A 15,347-nucleotide genomic window follows, 5' to 3' on the forward strand; every position below is an offset into this window, starting at 1 on the left:
GAGGAAGGCATTGATGCTATGGACTGGCCTGCCCGTTCCCCAGACCTGAATCCAATTGAGCACATCTGGGACATCATGTCTCGCTCCATCCACCAACGCCACGTTGCACCACAGACTGTCCAGGAGTTGGCAGATGCTTTAGTCCAGGTCTGGGAGGAGATCCCTCAGGAGACCATCCGCCACCTCATCAGGAGCATGCCCAGGCGTTGTAGGGAGGTCATACAGGCACGTGGAGGCCACACACACTACTGAGCCTCATTTTGACTTGTTTTAAGGACATTACATCAAAGTTGGATCAGCCTGTAGTGTGGTTTTCCACTTTAATTTTGAGTGTGACTCCAAATCCAGACCTCCATGGGTTGATAAATTGGATTTCCATTGATTATTTTTGTGTGATTTTGTTGTCAGCACATTCAACTATGTAAAGAAAAAAGTATTTAATAAGATTATTGCATTCGTTCAGATCTAGCATGTGTTATTTTAGTGTTCCCTTTATTTTTTTGAGCAGTGTATAATATGGAAATTGAGCAAGTTGAGATGACTAAATTGCTTGGCGTAATCCTAGATTGTAAACTGTCATGGTCAAAACATATTGATGCAGTAGTAGCTAAGATGGGGAGAAGTCTGTATATAATAAAGCAATGCTCTGCCTTCTTAACAACACTATCAACAAGGCAATCTCTCCTGGCTGAAAGTGGAGGAGATTGACTTCATCACAACTTTTATTTATGAGAGGTATTGACATGTTGAATGCACCGAGCTGTCTGTCTAAACTACAGGCACACAGCTCGGACACCCATGCATACCCCACAAGACATGCTACATGAGGTCTCTTCACAGTCCCCAAGTCCAGAACAGACTATGGGAGGCACACAGTACTACATTATGCCATGACTACATGGAACTTTATTCCACATCAAGTAACTGACACAAGCAGTAAAATTAGATTTAAAAACAGATGAAAAAAAAACACCTTATGGAACAGCGGGGACTGTGAAGCAACAAAAACAAAAAACATAGACACAGACACATGCATACACACACACGATAACATACACACTATACATACACATGGATTTAGTACTGTAGAATAATGGTAATTTTGCTTGACCCCAGGAAGAGTATGGGGATCCATAATAAATACAAATACAAACATACTTTAAAGATGTTACCAAGGAAACACTATTTTGCTGATGTCAACAGAAATGGCTCAGATGTTCAAACAATACATTGAGAAATACAAAGAAAAGAACAGAATAAACGAGTGCCAGATAGAACAGCAGGGGAAAAAAGTAATCAGTAGATTGCTTTACTCTCTATTCCAGTCCTGAAACAACCTGTTATTTCAAATACAAAGAAAGAAAAAGAATACCTATAAAACCTCTAGCCCTAATGCTGATAGGAACATTGTGGGAGATCATGATGCACTATTGTAACCACATATATGGTCTGGATGAATAAGCCATCAATTAATATCCTATTAGGTATTACATATCCCATTGTAAACCCAGCCAGTAAGAACTAATACAAAGTAGCAATGTTCCAGCGGCAGCAGGAGTGTGACAACAGAGTGGTGATAAACTATACATCATTGATGCATCCCTGTCACTCTACCAAGGTGGTGCTGTTGAGACAAACACCCAGGTGCACCTTGCAACCTGAGCTAACTGGCAGCACCTTTCTGTCCTGTCTGTCTGTCAGGGCATCCGTTGCCTTCTCTTTTCTACTCGCAGAAGGATGGTGTTTTTAACTTCACCAGACACCCATTCAGTCCCAGTTGTCATTATAAGCCAGACAGACAGATAGATAAATTACATTTCAGTGGATGGGGTCCGGCTACAGGTGACGGCATGGGGTGGAAGGTGAAATCAACAAAAACATAAACTGACTAAACCATGCCAAGGGTGGTGGATAAGAATTTAAAAAGTGGGTCTATGGATTGAGGCGTCCTAAATGTAGTTTATTTGGTCTTCTGGCTCCTGCAACACTTTCATCACCTTGAATAGAAGCTGAATAGAAGCATTAAACTGTCAGTTAAGCCAAATCATATAAAGGCAGTTCGAACTGCTTCCCCACAAATGCCAGTATTTATCAAATCAAAGTTTATTGGTCGCGCACACAGATTTGCAGATGTTATCGCAGGAGCAGAAAAATTATTGTGTTTCTAGCTCCAACAGTGCAGTAATACCTAGCGATACAAAGCAATAAACACAATCCCAAAAAATGGAAATAAATAAGAAATATCAGACGAGCAACGTCAGAGTATATATTCACTAAGTGTACAAAACAGTAGGAACAAATAAATGGAGCATATTCTATTATAAGTTTGATTCATGAGGAAAAACATCTATAGAAAGAACACAACATTAAAAACACCTGCTCTTTCCAAAACAAAGACTGACCAGGTGAATCCAGGTGAAAGCTATGATCCCTTATTGATGTCACCTGTTAGATCCACTTCAATCATTGTAGATGAAGGGGACGAGGCAGGTTAAAGAACGATTTTTAAGCCCTGAGACAATTAAGACATGGACTGTGCATTTCTGCCATTCAGAGGGTGAATTGGCTAGACAAAATATGGACCATGTAGAGTCCATGCCCTGACGAATTGGGTCTGTTCTTAGCGCAAAAGGGGGTGCAACTCAATATTCGGAAGGTGGTCGTAATGTTTTGTACACTCAGTGTATAATGGTGTGTATAGAAAGTATATGAATAGAAAAGGTGTACAGCAGAAGTTACAGTGCATTCGGAAAGTATTCAGACCCCTTCTCTTTTTCCACATTTTGTTACGTTACAGCCTTATTCTAAAATTGATTTACCCCTCATCAATCTACACACAATACCCCATAATGACAAAGCAAAAAACAGGTTTTTATATAAATGTATTAAAAAATAAAACTGAAATAGCTTATTTACATAAGTATTCAGACCCTTTGCTATGATACTCAATTTTGAGCTTAGGTGCATCCTGTTTCCAGGATGCAGATGTTTCTACAACTTGATTGGAGTCCACCTGTGGTCAATTCAATTGATTGGACAGGATTTGGAAAGGCACACACCTGTCTATATAAGGTCCCACCGTTGACAGTGCATGTCAGAGCAAAAACCATGCCAAGAGGTCGAAGGAATTGTCCGTAGAGCTCCGAGAGAGAATTGTGTCGAGGCACAGATCTGGAGAAGGGTACCAAAACATTTCTGCAGCATTGAAGTTCCCCAAGAACACAGTGGCCTCCATCATTATTAAATGGAAGAAGATTGGAACCACCAAGAGTCTTCCTAGAGCTGGCTGCCCGGCCAAACTGAGCAATCAGGGGAGAAGGGCCTTGGTCAGCGAGGTGACCAAGAACCCATTGGCCACTGACAGAGCTTCAGAGGTCTTCTGTGGAGATGGGAGAACCTTCCAGAAGGACAACCATCTCAGCAGAACTCCACCAATCAGGCCTTTATGGTAGAGTGGCCAGATGAAAGCCACTCCTCAGTAAAAGGCACATGACAGCCCGCTTGGAGTTTGTCAAATGGCACCTAAAGGACTCTCAGACCATGAGAAACAGGTGTGTCAAAGCTGGGACCGAGACTGAAAAACAGCTTCAATCTCAAGGCCATCAGACTGCTAAAGAGCAATCACTAACAGTGAGTCTGCTGCCTACATTGAGATCCAATCACTGGCCACTTTAATAAATGGATCACTAGTCACTTTACAATGTACTGGAAATAATGCCACTTTAATAATGTTTACATATCTTACATTACTCATATCACATGTATATACTGTATTTTATACCATCTATTGCACCTTGCCTATGCCACTCGGCCATCGCTCATCCATATACTTACATGTACATATTTTCATGCACCCCTTTAGATTTGTGTGTATTAAGTAGTTGTTAGATATTACTGCACTGTCAGAACTAGAAGCACAACCATTTCGCTACACTAGCATTAACATCTGTTAACCATGTGTATGTGACTCTTTGGCCTGAAAGCCTGGAGTCTGGAGGTCTGGAGGAAACATGACACCAACCTTACGGTGAAGCATGGTGGTGGCAACATCAAGCTGTAGGAATGTTTTTCAGCGGCAGGGACTGGGAGACTAGTCAGGATCGAGGAAAAGATGAACCGAACAAAGTACAGAGAGATCCTTGATGAAAACTTGCTCCAGAGCGCTCAGGACCTCAGACTGGGGCGAAGGTTCCACTTCCAACAGGACAACGACCCAAGCACACAGCCAAGACAACGCAGGAGTGGCTTCAGGACAAGTCTCTGAATGTCCTTGAGTGGCCTAGCCAGAGCCCGGACTTGAACCCGATCTAACATCTCTGGAGAGACCTGAAAATAGCTGTGCAGCGACACTCCCCATCTAACCTGACAGAGCTTGAGAGGATCTGCAGAGAAGAATGGGAGAAACTCCCCAAATACAGGTGTGCCAAGCTTGTAGCGTCAAACTCAAGAAGAATTGAGGCTGTAATCGCTGCCAAAGGTGCTTAAACAAAGTACTGAGTAAAGTGTCTGAATACTCATGTGAAGGTGATATTTCAGTTTTATATTTTTAATACATTTGCAAAAAAGTATTAACCTGTTTTTGTTTTGTCGTTATGGGGTATTGTGCGTAGATTGATGAGGAAAAAAGACAATATAATCAATTTTAGAATAAGGCTGTAACGTAACAAAATGTGGAAAAAGTCAAGGGGTCTGAATACTTTCAGAATGCACTGTATATAGGATGAGCCATGGCTAGAATACAGTATATACATAAAACGTGGGTAAAACAGTAGGCCTACAGTACGCTAACATTATGAAAGTGACAGTGGTCAATGACTATGAACATAGGGCAGCAGTCTAAGGTGGAGGGCAGGGTATAGGGCGGAGGTCGGCTAGTGGTAAGTGTTTCACAGTCCGATGGCCTGAAGATAAAGCTATTGATCTCTCGGATTTTGAATTTGAAGTATTAAAAACAAATATACAGTGAGGGAAAAAAGTATTTGATCCCCTGCTGATTTTGTACGTTTGCCCACTGACAAAGAAATGATCAGTCTATAATTTTAATGGTAGGTTTATTTTAACAGTAAGAGACAGAATAACAACAACAAAAAATCCAGAAAAACGCATGTCAAAAATGTTATAAAATGATTTGCATTTTAATGAGGGAAATAAGTATTTGACCCCCTCTCAATCAGAAAGATTTCTGGCTCCCAGGTGTCTTTTATACAGGTAACGAGTTGAGATTAGCTTCCTGAGGTTGTCGGTGTGAATTTGTAAGTCGCTCTGGATAAGAGCGCCTGCTAAATGACTTAAATGTTAAATGTTAAGGGACCATTTCATGTCCCAAGTGAAGTGCATGCTGAGGAACTTGAAGCTTTCGAGCCTTTCCACTCCGGCCCGGTCGATGTGGATGGAGGCGTACTCTATCTACTGTCTTCTGTAGATCACGATTTTATGGCTTCCTAACCAATTGTGCTATTGTGTGTTTTTTCTTGTTATTTGTAACTTATCTTGTACATAATGTTTCTGCCACAGTCTCTTATGACCGAAAATAGTTTCTGGATATCAGGACAGCGATTACTCACCTCGTACTGGACGAAGATTTTTTCTTTAACGAGCCGGACGCGAAGGATTTACTTCAGACACCCGACAAGGCCCAAATCCCCGTCATCCGCATGAGAAAGAAACGGAGATATCTGTATCACTGTTTCACAATTCCAGTGGGTCAGAAGTTTACTGTGCCTTTAAACAGCTCGGAAAATTCCAGAAAATTATGTCATGGCTTTAGAAGCTTCTGACAGGATAATTGACATCATTTGAGTCAATTGGAGGTGTACCTGTGGATGTATTAACTCAGTGCCTCTTTGCTTGACATCATGGGAAAATCAAAAGAAATCAGCCCAAAAATTGTAGACCTCCACAAGTGAGGTTCATCCTTGGGAGCAATTTCCAAATGCCTGAAGGTACCACGTTCATCTGTACGTTAATCTGTACAAACAATAGTACGCAAGTATAAACACCATGGGACCACGCAGACGTCATACTGCTCAGGAAGGAGACGCGTTCTGTCTCCTAGAGATGAATGTACTTTGGTGAGAGAAGTGCAAATCAATCCCAGAACATCAGCAAAGGACCTTGTGAAGATGCTGGAGGAAACAGGTACAAAAGTATCCATATCCACAGTAAAACGAGTCCTATATCGACATAACCTGAAAGGCCGCTCAGCAAGGAAGAAGCCACTGCTCCAAAACCGCCATTAAAAAGCCAGACTACGGTTTGCAACTGCACATGGGGACAAAGATCATACTTTTTGGAGAAATGTCCTCTAGTCTGATGAAACAAAAATAGAACTGTTTGGCCATAATGACCATCGTTATGCTTGGAGGAAAAAGGGGGACGCTTGCAAGCCGAAGAACACCATCCCAACCGTGAAGCACGGGGTGGCAGCATCATGTTGTGGGGATGCTTTGCTGCAGGAGGGACTGGTGCACTTCAAAAAATAGATGGCATCATGAAGTAGGAAAATTATGTGGATATATTGAAACAACATCTCAAGACATCAGTCAGGAAGTTAAAGCTTGGTCGCAAATGGGTCTTCCAAATGGACAATGATCCCAAGCATACTTCCAAATTTGCGGCAAAATGGCTTAAGGACAACAAAGTCAAGGTATTGGAGTGGCCATCAAAACCCTGACCTCAATCCCATATAAAATGTGTGGGCAGAACTGAAAAACCGTGTGCGAGCAAGAAGGCCTACAAATATGACTCAGTTACACCAGCTCTGTCAGGAGGAATGGGCCAAAATTCACCCAACTTATTGTGGGAAGCTTGTGGAAGGCTACCCAAAATGTTTGACCCAAGTTAAACAATTTAAAGGCAATGCTACCAAATACCAATTGAGTGTATGTAAACTTCTGACCCACTGGGAATGTGATGAAAGAAATAAAAGCTGAAATAAATCATTCGCTCTACTATTATTCTGACATTTCACATTCTTAAAATAAAGTGGTGATCCTAACTGACCTAAGACAGAATTCTTCTAGGATTAAATGTCAGGCATTGTGAAAAACTGAGTTTGAATGTATTTGGCTAAGGTGTATGTAAACTTCCGACTTCAACTGTACGTCGAAACCATTGTCAGAGGCGACCTGGGAACATTTTCCTAATCCGCGTAAAAAAAAAATCTTGAAGCATAGATTCTGATTGGTCAGACCAACGTTGAACAGTCCTTACCACGGGTGCTTCCTGCTTAAGTTTCTGCCTATAGGTGGGGAGGAGCAGAATGGAGGCATGATTTGCAGGGTGAACATATTTATTTGTTCATATGCATGCAGACACAATTTCCAACACTAGCTTTGAGAAAACTTTTGAAAGCAGGAAAGACAATGCCATTCTACTGTTCACACTCAGGGCACGACCGCAACAGATGTGTTTGTCATACCACAGATCTCCAAATCAGACTCCACTCTGCATATCCGACCCTGCCCGCCACAATTACCACTGAGTGTGCCCTGATATGAAAGCTGTGATGAATTGGGGGGGGGTGTTTACTCAGTAAGGCTTTGTAGCACAGGTAACAGTGACAATCTCTTTCTTGCCAGGAGGTCAATGGGGGGTGAGCAAAATAGTGGATAAAAGGGATGAAAGTAATTGAAAAAGATGACAGAAACCATGCCTATTGACAATTTTTTTGTTGTGTGTGAGCGCGTGAGTTCAGAGACACAGAGTGAAAGACAGTGAAAGAGAGAAAGTGAGAGAGTGGAGCGGTATGACCTGAGTTCCCCCACCTTCACTTTTTTCCTTCCTCTATAAGTCAATGAAAGTATATTTTTATTGTTTTCAAACAAGACTGGAGTGGGGCCAAACTTGATTCTGGCCAGTCAATCAAATATAATCAACCCTCAAACATTTAATTATTTTCTAACAAAGATTTTTACTTTTCAAAGGGATGGTTGATTTTTATATCTATTTTAAAAGGACCTTGGTAATTGCTGATCGATCCAGACAGTTTTTAAGTGCATATTTTGCTAGACAGGTTTTTTGAAGCAAATGTTGGTGTTTTAGGAGAACAAAACATTTGCCTCATAGGATTCCATTAGCGTCAGTCTATGCTACCTAGGGGAAGCAAAAGAGAACCACTGCTTTAACCTGTTACTGCAGAGGGCTAAATCAGGGTATCACATTCTATAACAATAGGAGACAGGCGCAGGAATACGAAATAGGGGCTTTTATTTTTTTACCCCAAATAGCGTACGTCATGAACATGATGGGGACAAAGCCCAAAACAAACATGTATATATACAGTTGAAGTCGGAAGTTTACATACAGGTTAGCCAAATACATTTAAACTCAGTTTTCACAATTCCAGACATTTAATCCTTGAAAATAAGAATTTGTTCTTAACTGACTTGCCTAGTAAAATAAAGGTAAAATAAAAAATAAAAATGGGTCTTCCAAATGGACAATGACCCCAAGAATACTTCCAAAGTTGTGGCAAAATGTCTTAAGGACAACAAAGTCAAGGTATTGGAGTGGCCATCACAAAGCCGTGACCTCAATCCTATAGAAAATGTGTGGGCAGAACTGAAAAAACGTGTGCGAGCAAGGAGGCCTACAAACCTGACTCGGTTACACCAGCTCAGTCAGGAGGAATGGGCCAAAATTCACCCAACTTATTGTGGGAGGCTTGTGGAAGGCTACCCGAAACGTTTGACCCAAGTTAAACAATTTAAAGGCAATGCTATCAAATACTAATTGAGTGTATGTAAACTTCTGACCCACTGGGAATGTGATGAAAGAAATAAAAGCTGAAAGAAATCATTCTCTCTACTATTATTCTGACATTTCACATTCTTAAAATAAAGTGGTGATCCTAACTGACCTAAAACAGTGCATTTTTACTAGGTTTAAATGTCAGGAATTGTGAAACTGAGTTTAAATGTATTTGGCTAAGGTGTATATAAACTTATGACTTCAACTATATATATACAGTTGAAGTCGGTTGTTTACATAGACTTAGGTTGGAGTCAATAAAACTTGTTTTTCAACCACTCCACAAATGTCTTGTTAATAAACTATAGTTTTGGAAAGTCAGTTAGGACATCTACTTTGTGCATGACACAAGTAATTTTTCCAACAATTGTTTACAGACAGATTATTTAACTTATAATTCACTGAATCACAATTTCAGTTGGTCAGAAGTTTACATACACTAAGTTGACTGTGCCTTTAACCAGCTTGGAAAAATCCAGAAAATTATGTCATGGCTTTAGAAGCTTCTGATAGGCTAATTGACATAATTTGAGTCAATTGGAGGTGTACCTGTGGATGTATTTTAAGGCCTACCTTCAAACTCAGTGCCTCTTTGCTTGACATCATGGGAAAATAAAAAGAAATCATCCAAGACCTCAGAAAAAACAATTGTAGACCTCCACAAGTCTGGTTCATCCTTGGGAGCAATTTCCAAAAGCCTGAAGATACCACGTTCATCTGTACAAACAATAGTACGCAAGTTTAAACACCATGGGACCGCGCAGCCGTCATACTACTCAGGAAGGAGACGCGTTCTGTCTCCTAGAGATGAGCGTACTTTTGTGCAAAAAGTGCAAATCAATCCCAGAAAAACAGCAAAAGACCTTGTGAAGTTGCTGGAGGAATCAGGTACAAGAGTATCTATTTCCACAGTAAAACGAGTCATATATCGACAACCTGAAAGGCCGCTCAGCAAGGAAGAAGCCACTGCTTCAAAACCGCCATAAAAAAGCTAGCCTAAGGTTTGCAACTGCACATGGGGACAAAGATTGTACTTTTTGGAGTAATGTCCTCTGGTCTGATGAAACAAAAATAGAACTGTTTGGCCATAATGACACTCTTATGTTTGGAGGAAAAAGGGGAGGCTTGCAAGCCGAAGAACACCATCCCAACTGTGAAGCACAGGGGTGGCAGCATCTAGTTATGGGATGCTTTGTCGCAGGAGGGACTGGTGCACTTCACTAAATAGATAGCATTACGAGGAAGCAACATCTCAAGACATCAGTCAGGAAGTTAAAGCTTGGTCGCAAAAGGGTCTTCCAAATGTACAATGACACCAAGCATACTTCCAAAGTTGTGGCGAAATGGCGTAAGCACAACAAAGTCAAGGTATTGGAGTGGCCATCACAAAGCCCTGAGCACAGGTACTCACAAGACCAACGGACATGTAACAATAATCAACAAGGACAACGGGGAACAGAGGGCACATATACACATACTAAACAGGGGGAATGGGAACCAGGTGTGCGTAATGAGACAAGACAGTCCGGGGTTGGTGGTAATGATCCAGTTCAGTGAAGCCTAGAAGGACGGTGACGTAGACCTCCGGAGCTGGTGAACAGAATGAGCAGCAGTACCAGGGGAATCAGTGACACAGTGTCACACAGTATTTCTTGGTAGTCTTAAACAAATCTACTTTGAAACAAAAGTATACACCTCACGCACATGGTTATGGGCTTAACAAAAGAAGACGTGTACCATGTCAGATATAGAGTTGGAATGTATTACATTTTTAGTTTGCATCCCAATATTACACTTAATATACATCACAGAAGACTGAAAAATAACAAAACAGTTTGACATAGAAACAGCTGATTTTCAGCATAATATTTTTTAAATAAATATGAATAATGAAATTATGAAAAATATGAATAACATTCCACTCGTGAGGCCACTATAGCGCGATTTGGTAATTTGACTGCAGGAAAGCTACTGCATAATTTGGGGTTGGTGGGGACAGTGAACATGTATAATACAGAAAATATTATAACATCCATACCATTAACATTCATGACCATTACTATAGATGGAGATTTCATTAATAATAAAGAGTTTACATGTAGGGAATAATGAAAAAAAGACACAAGGCACAAGTTGTTTTGTGTTACCACAAATGCTACCAGGTCATTCAACTCACCTGTTGCATAACATCTGACCTATGGACAACAATCAACAAAGCAAACTTGAGAAAGGTATTGCACAGTCATTCATATCTGAAGGGAAATTCTTATCGATAATGACACTGTGTGGTGGCTAATTTCTGCATTACCAAATGAGGAGAGTTACAAACACACCAGTCCGTGTTAACTACATCTTTAATAATTAAGATACTTTTGCAAAAGTACTTTGACCTTCAATAATGCACTCTCTCGAATGAACCAGGGAGGTCTCTACACAACAATACAAAGAGCTTTTTATACCAAAGAATCCACCCCTTCAACGTACGTTGACGAACCACAAATCTTAGGAACAGTTCACAAAGGTTAAGTTTTGTATGAAAAGATATCTATAAAACACAGCAGACAGCAACTGCTATCTCAACAGTGTTCATTATATAGACCGGTATTTGGTCTCCCTAGAACCGTCCCTCACTGGTACGGTATAGAACAGAACTATTAGCTCATGTCCTCTGGAATGCTTTTTAGGCGTTCTTATCAAAATACACCATGAATCTCCTCTGTCAGTGCTATCTCATAGAGGCCCATCCTCAGTAAAACACCTCTTGTTCCGACTCCTGGACAAGCTCACTGAGGGGAGTGACTTGCGCACAGACATTGTGGAGACGATTAATTGGTTCCCCATTAATCACACCATCCCTTCACATGGTTTAAGAATAGGTAAAGACATTCACATTTGAAGACAATGTTTCATTCTGTCCTCCTCTCGTGCTGATATTCTGCATAGCAACAGAGACATGTAAAAAACAAGTCTGACCTCTCCCCTCTCTGGGCCCCAAGTGACTGAGTCCCAGCTAAGGGAAACGTGCAACTGAAAGACACCAGAGTCCAAAGGACACTTTCTAATGACAAGTATCTCACATAAGCATATTATACTAATAAAACATCTTAATTATCTATGCTACCCAACTAATTCTGATTCATCCACCACAACTGTCCCTCAACCCTCCTATGGCTGTACACAATCACACTGAAAATACAGCACAACTTCAGAATACGGTGAAACAATAGCAGAGGATAATTGTTTGGCACAGAGATGTTTTCTCTTTAGTTTAATGGCACTTGATGGCCCCAACAAGAGGCTCTTAGGTGGAGGAGCATTGAGACGGGCCCAACAAAACCCTTGCCTTTCTGAAATCTGCAGCAAGGCACCAGGAAGGTGCAAAAATAAATTTGACGCAAGCTAGCAACATAAGAGTTTGGGGGAATGGTAGAACATTGGAAGTGCAGCAGAATAATACTAAAGTGATAGGGTGGAGGGCTGGGGGCAGGAGAGTGATAGGGTGGAGGCCTGGGGGCAGGAGAGTGATAGGGTGGAGGCCTGGGGGCAGGAGAGTGATAGGGTGGAGGGCTGGGGGCAGGAGAGTGATAGGGTGGAGGGCTGGGGGCAGGAGAGTGATAGGGTGGAGGGCTGGGTAAAGGAGAGTGATAGGGTGGAGGGCTGGGTAAAGGAGAGTGATAGGGTGGAGGACTGGGGCAGGAGAGTAATAGGGTGGAGGGCTGGGGCAGGAGAGTGATAGGGTGGAGGGCTGGGTAAAGGAGAGTGATAGGGTGGAGGGCTGGGGCAGGAGAGTAATAGGGTGGAGGGCTGGGGCAGGAGAGTGATAGGGTGGAGGGCTGGGTAAAGGAGAGTGATAGGATGGAGGGCTGGGGCAGGAGAGAAATAGGGTGGAAGGCTGGGTAAAGGAGAGTGATAGGGTGGAGGGCTGGGTAAAGGAGAGTGATAGGGTGGAGGGCTGGGGCAGGAGAGAAATAGGGTGGAGGGCTGGGGCAGGAGAGTGATAGGGTGGAGGGCTGGGTAAAGGAGAGTGATAGGGTGGAGGGCTGGGGCAGGAGAGTAATAGGGTGGAGGGCTGGGTAAAGGAGAGTGATAGGGTGGAGGGCTGGGGCAGGAGAGTGATAGGGTGTAGGGCTGGGGCAGGAGAGAAATAGGGTGGAGGGCTGGGGCAGGAGAGAAATATGGTAGAGTGCTGGGTAAAGGAGAGTGATAGGGTGGAGGGCTGGGGCAGGAGAGTAATAGGGTGGAGGGCTGGGGCAGGAGAGAAATAGGATGGAGGGCTGGGTAAAGGAGAGTGATAGGGTGGAGGGCTGGGTAAAGGAGAGTGATAGGGTGGAGGGCTGGGTAAAGGAGAGTGATAGGGTGGAGGGCTGGGTAAAGGAGAGTGATAGGGTGGAGGGCTGGGTAAAGGAGAGTGATAGGGTGGAGGGCTGGGGCAGGAGAGAAATAGGGTGGAGGGCTGGGTAAAGGAGAGTGATAGGGTGGAGGGCTGGGTAAAGGAGAGTGATAGGGTGGAGGGCTGGGTAAAGGAGAGTGATAGGGTGGAGGGCTGGGTAAAGGAGAGTGATAGGGTGGAGGGCTGGGGCAGGAGAGAAATAGGATGGAGGGCTGGGTAAAGGAGAGTGATAGGGTGGAGGGCTGGGTAAAGGAGAGTGATAGGGTGGAGGGCTGGGTAAAGGAGAGTAATAGGGTGGAGGGCTGGGTAAAGGAGAGTGATAGGGTGGAGGGCTGGGGCAGGAGAGAAATGGGGTGGAGGGCTGGGTAAAGGAGAGTGATAGGGTGGAGGGCTGGGTAAAGGAGAGTGATAGGGTGGAGGGCTGGGTAAAGGAGAGTGATAGGGTGGAGGGCTGGGGCAGGAGAGAAATAGGGTGGAGGGCTGGGTAAAGGAGAGTGATAGGGTGGAGGGCTGGGTAAAGGAGAGTGATAGGGTGGAGGGCTGGGTAAAGGAGAGTGATAGGGTGGAGGGCTGGGTAAAGGAGAGTGATAGGGTGGAGGGCTGGGGCAGGAGAGAAATAGGATGGAGGGCTGGGTAAAGGAGAGTAATAGGGTGGAGGGCTGGGTAAAGGAGAGTGATAGGGTGGAGGGCTGGGTAAAGGAGAGTAATAGGGTGGAGGGCTGGGTAAAGGAGAGTGATAGGGTGGAGGGCTGGGGCAGGAGAGAAATTGGGTGGAGGGCTGGGTAAAGGAGAGTGATAGGGTGGAGGGCTGGGTAAAGGAGAGTGATAGGGTGGAGGGCTGGGGGCAGGAGAGTGATAGGGTGGAGGGCTGGGGCAGGAGAGAAATAGGGTGGAGGGCTGGGGCAGGAGAGAAATAGGGTGGAGGGCTGGGTAAAGGAGAGTGATAGGGTGGAGGGCTGGGGCAGGAGAGAAATAGGGTGGAGGGCTGGGGCAGGAGAGTGATAGGGTGGAGGGCTGGGTAAAGGAGAGTGATAGGGTGGAGGGCTGGGGCAGGAGAGTAATAGGGTGGAGGGCTGGGGCAGGAGAGAAATAGGGTGGAGGGCTGGGTAAAGGAGAGTGATAGGGTGGAGGGCTGGGGCAGGAGACTAATAGGGTGGAGGGCTGGGGCAGGAGAGAAATAGGATGGAGGGCTGGGTAAAGGAGAGTGACAGGGTGGAGGGCTGGGTAAAGGAGAGTGATAGGGTGGAGGGCTGGGTAAAGGAGAGTGATAGGGTGGAGGGCTGGGGCAGGAGAGAAATAGGGTGGAGGGCTGGGGCAGGAGAGTAATAGGGTGGAGGGCTGGGTAAAGGAGAGTGATAGGGTGGAGGGCTGGGTAAAGGAGAGTGATAGGGTGGAGGGCTGGGGCAGGAGAGTAATAGGGTGGAGGGCTGGGTAAAGGAGAGTGATAGGGTGGAGGGCTGGGGCAGGAGAGAAATAGGGTGGAGGGCTGGGGCAGGAGAGTGATAGGGTGGAGGGCTGGGGCAGGAGAGAAATAGGGTGGAAGGCTGGGGCAGGAGAGAAATATGGTAGAGGGCTGGGTAAAGGAGAGTGATAGGGTGGAGGGCTGGGGCAGGAGAGAAATAGGGTGGAGGGCTGGGGCAGGAGAGAAATAGGGTGGAAGGCTGGGGCAGGAGAGTGATAGGGTGGAGGGCTGGGTAAAGGAGAGTGATAGGGTGGAGGGCTGGGGCAGGAGAGAAATAGGGTAGAGGGCTGGGTAAAGGAGAGTGATAGGGTGGAGGGCTGGGGCAGGAGAGTAATAGGGTGGAGGGCTGGGGCAGGAGAGAAATAGGATGGAGGGCTGGGAGCAGGAGAGTGATAGGGTGGAGGGCTGGGGCAGGAGAGTAATAGGGTGGAGGGCTGGGTAAAGGAGAGTGATAGGGTGGAGGGCTGGGTAAAGGAGAGTGATAGGGTGGAGGGCTGGGGCAGGAGAGTAATAGGGTGGAGGGCTGGGTAAAGGAGAGTGATAGGGTGGAGGGCTGGGGCAGGAGAGTGATAGGGTGGAGGGCTGGGGCAGGAGAGAAATAGGGTGGAGGGCTGGGGCAGGAGAGAAATATGGTAGAGGGCTGGGTAAAGGAGAGTGATAGGGTGGAGGGCTGGGGCAGGAGACTAATAGGGTGGAGGGCTGGGGCAGGAGAGAAATAGGATGGAGGGCTGGGAGCAGGAGAGT

The sequence above is a fragment of the Salmo salar genome, chromosome ssa11 (assembly GCF_905237065.1).
Source record: "Salmo salar chromosome ssa11, Ssal_v3.1, whole genome shotgun sequence".
Lineage (NCBI taxonomy): Eukaryota > Metazoa > Chordata > Actinopteri > Salmoniformes > Salmonidae > Salmo > Salmo salar.